The sequence below is a fragment of the Aegilops tauschii genome, chromosome 4 (genome assembly GCF_002575655.3).
Source record: "Aegilops tauschii subsp. strangulata cultivar AL8/78 chromosome 4, Aet v6.0, whole genome shotgun sequence".
Lineage (NCBI taxonomy): Eukaryota > Viridiplantae > Streptophyta > Magnoliopsida > Poales > Poaceae > Aegilops > Aegilops tauschii.
Window position 1 is genome coordinate 448,981,259 of NC_053038.3, and position 2,980 is coordinate 448,984,238.

Consider the following 2,980-nt stretch of genomic DNA (forward strand, 5'->3'; position numbering starts at 1 on the left):
CTCTCATGCTTCACTTATATTATTTTGAGAGTCTTTAGAACAGCATGGTAGTTTGCTTTGGTTATGAAACTAGTCCTAATATGATGGGCATCCAAGATGGGTATAATAAAAACTTTCATATAAGTGCATTGAATACTAAGAGAAGTTTGATGCTTGATGATTGTTTTGAGACATGGAGGTAGTGATATTAAAGTCGTGCTAGTTGAGTAATTGTGAATTTGAGAAATACTTGTGTTGAAGTTTGCAAGTCCCGTAGCATGCACGTATGGTAAACGTTATGTAACAAATTTGAAACATGAGGTGTTCTTTGATTGTCCTCCTTATGAGTGGCGGTCGGGGACGAGCGATGGTCTTTTCCTACCAATCTATCCCCCTAGGAGCATGCGCGTAGTGCTTGGTTTTTGATGACTTGTAGATTTTTGCAATAAGTATGTGAGTTCTTTATGACTAATGTTGAGTCCATGGATTATACGCACTCTCACCTTTCCATCATTGCTAGCCTCTTCGGTACCGTGCATTGCCCTTTCTCACCTTGAGAGTTGGTGCAAACTTCGCCGGTGCATCCAAACCCCGTGATATGATACACTCTTTCACACATAAACCTCCTTATATCTTCCTCAAAACAGCCACCATACCTACCTATTATGGCATTTCCATAGCCATTCCGAGATATATTGCCATGCAACTTTCCACCGTTCCGTTTATTATGACACGTTCATCATTGTCATATTGCTTTGCATGATCATGTAGTTGACATAGTATTTGTGGCAAAGCCACCGTTCATAATTCTTTCATACATGTCACTCTTGGTTCATTGCATATCCCGGTACACCGCCGGAGGCATTCATATAGAGTCATACTCTGTTCTAGTATCGAGTTGTAATCATTGAGTTGTAAATAAATAGAAGTGTGATGATCATCATTTTCTAGAGCATTGTCCCAAGTGAGGATTAAAAAAATGAGAGAAAAAGAGAGAAGGGACAATGTTACTATCCTTTTACCACACTTGTGCTTCAAAGTAGCACCATAATCTTCATGATAGAGAGTCTCTTGTTTTGTCACTTTCATATACTAGTGGGAATTTTTGATTATAGAACTTGGCTTGTATATTCCAACAATGGGCCTCCTCAAGTGCCCTAGGTCTTCGTGAGCAAGCAAGTTGGATGCACACCCACTTAGTTTCTTTTGTTGAGCTTTCATATATTTATAGCTCTAGTGCATCCGTTGCATGGCAATCCATACTCCTTGCATTAACATCAATCGATGGGCATCTCCATAGCTCATTGATTAGCCTCGTTGATGTGAGACTTTCTCTTTTTTTGTTTTCTCCACATAACCCCCATCATTATACTCTATCCACCCATAGTGATATATCCATGGCTCACGCTCATGTATTGCGTGAAAGTTGAAAAAGTTTGAGATTACTAAAGTATGAAACAATTGCTTGGCTTGTCATCGGGCTTGTGCATGATGAGAGCATTCTTGTGTGACGAAAATGGAGCATGACCAAACTATATGATTTTGTAGGGATGAACTTTCTTTGGCCATGTTATTTTGAGAAGACATGATTGCTTAGTTAGTATGCTTGAAGTATTATTATTTTTATGTCAATATTAAACTTTTGTCTTGAATCTTATGGATCTGAATATTCTTGCCATAATAAAGAAGATTATATAGATAAATATGTCAGGTAGCATTCCACATCAAAAATTCTGTTTTTATCATTTACCTACTCGAGCACGAGGAGGAATTAAGCTTGGGGATGCTGATACGTCTCCAATGTATCTATAATTTTTGATTGTTCCATGCTATTATATTATCAGTTTTGGATGTTTATGGGCTTTATTATGCACTTTTATATTATTTTTGGGACTAATCTATTAACCCAGAGCCCAGTGCCAGTTCCTGTTTTTCCCCTTGTTTCAGTGTTTCGAAGAAAAGGAATATCAAACGGAGTCGAAATGGAATGAAACCTTCTGGAGAAGTTATTTTTGGAAAGAAAGCAATCTGGGGGACTTGGAGTGCACGTCAGGAAAGCAACAAGGGAGGCACGAGGCAGGGGGCGCGCCCACCCCCCTGGGCGCGCCCTCCACCCTCGTGGGCCCCTCGTGGCTCCCCTGACGTATTTTTCCCGCCTATATATATATCCATATACCCTAAAACCTTAGGGGAACAGAATAGATCGGAAGTTCCGCCGCCGCAAACCTGTGTAGCCACCAAAAACCAATCGGGACCCTGTTCCGGCACCCTGCCGGAGGGGGGAACCCGCACCGGTGGCCATCTTCATCATCCTGGCACTCTCCATGACGAGGAGGGAGTAGTTCACCCTCGGGGCTGAGGGTATGTACCAGTAGCTATGTGTTTGATCTCTCTCTCTTTCTCGTGTTCTTGATTTGGCACGATCTTGATGTATCGCGAGCTTTGCTATTATAGTTGGATCTTATGATGTTTCTCCCCCCTCTACTCTCTTGTAATGGATTGAGTTTTCCCTTTGAAGTTATCTTATCGTATTGAGTCTTTAAGGATTTGAGAACACTTGATGTATGTCTTGCGTGGGATACCTGTGGTGACAATGGGGTATTCTATTGATCCACTTGATGTATGTTTTGGTGATCAACTTGCGGGTTCTGCCCATGAACCTATGCATAGGGGTTGGCACACGTTTTCATCTTGACTCTCCGGTAGAAACTTTGGGGCATTCTTTGAGGTTCTATGTGTTGGTTGAATAGATGAATTTGAGATTGTGTGATGCATATCGTATAATCATACCCACGGATACTTGAGGTGACATTGCAGTATCTAGGTGACATTAGGGTTTTGGTTGATGTGTGTCTTAAGGTGTTATTTTACTACGAACTCTAGGGCTGTTTGTGACACTTATAGGAATAGCCCAATGGATTGATCGGAAAGAATAACTTTGAGGTGGTTTCGTACCCTACCATAATCTCTTCGTTTGTTCTCCGCTATTAGTGACTTTGGA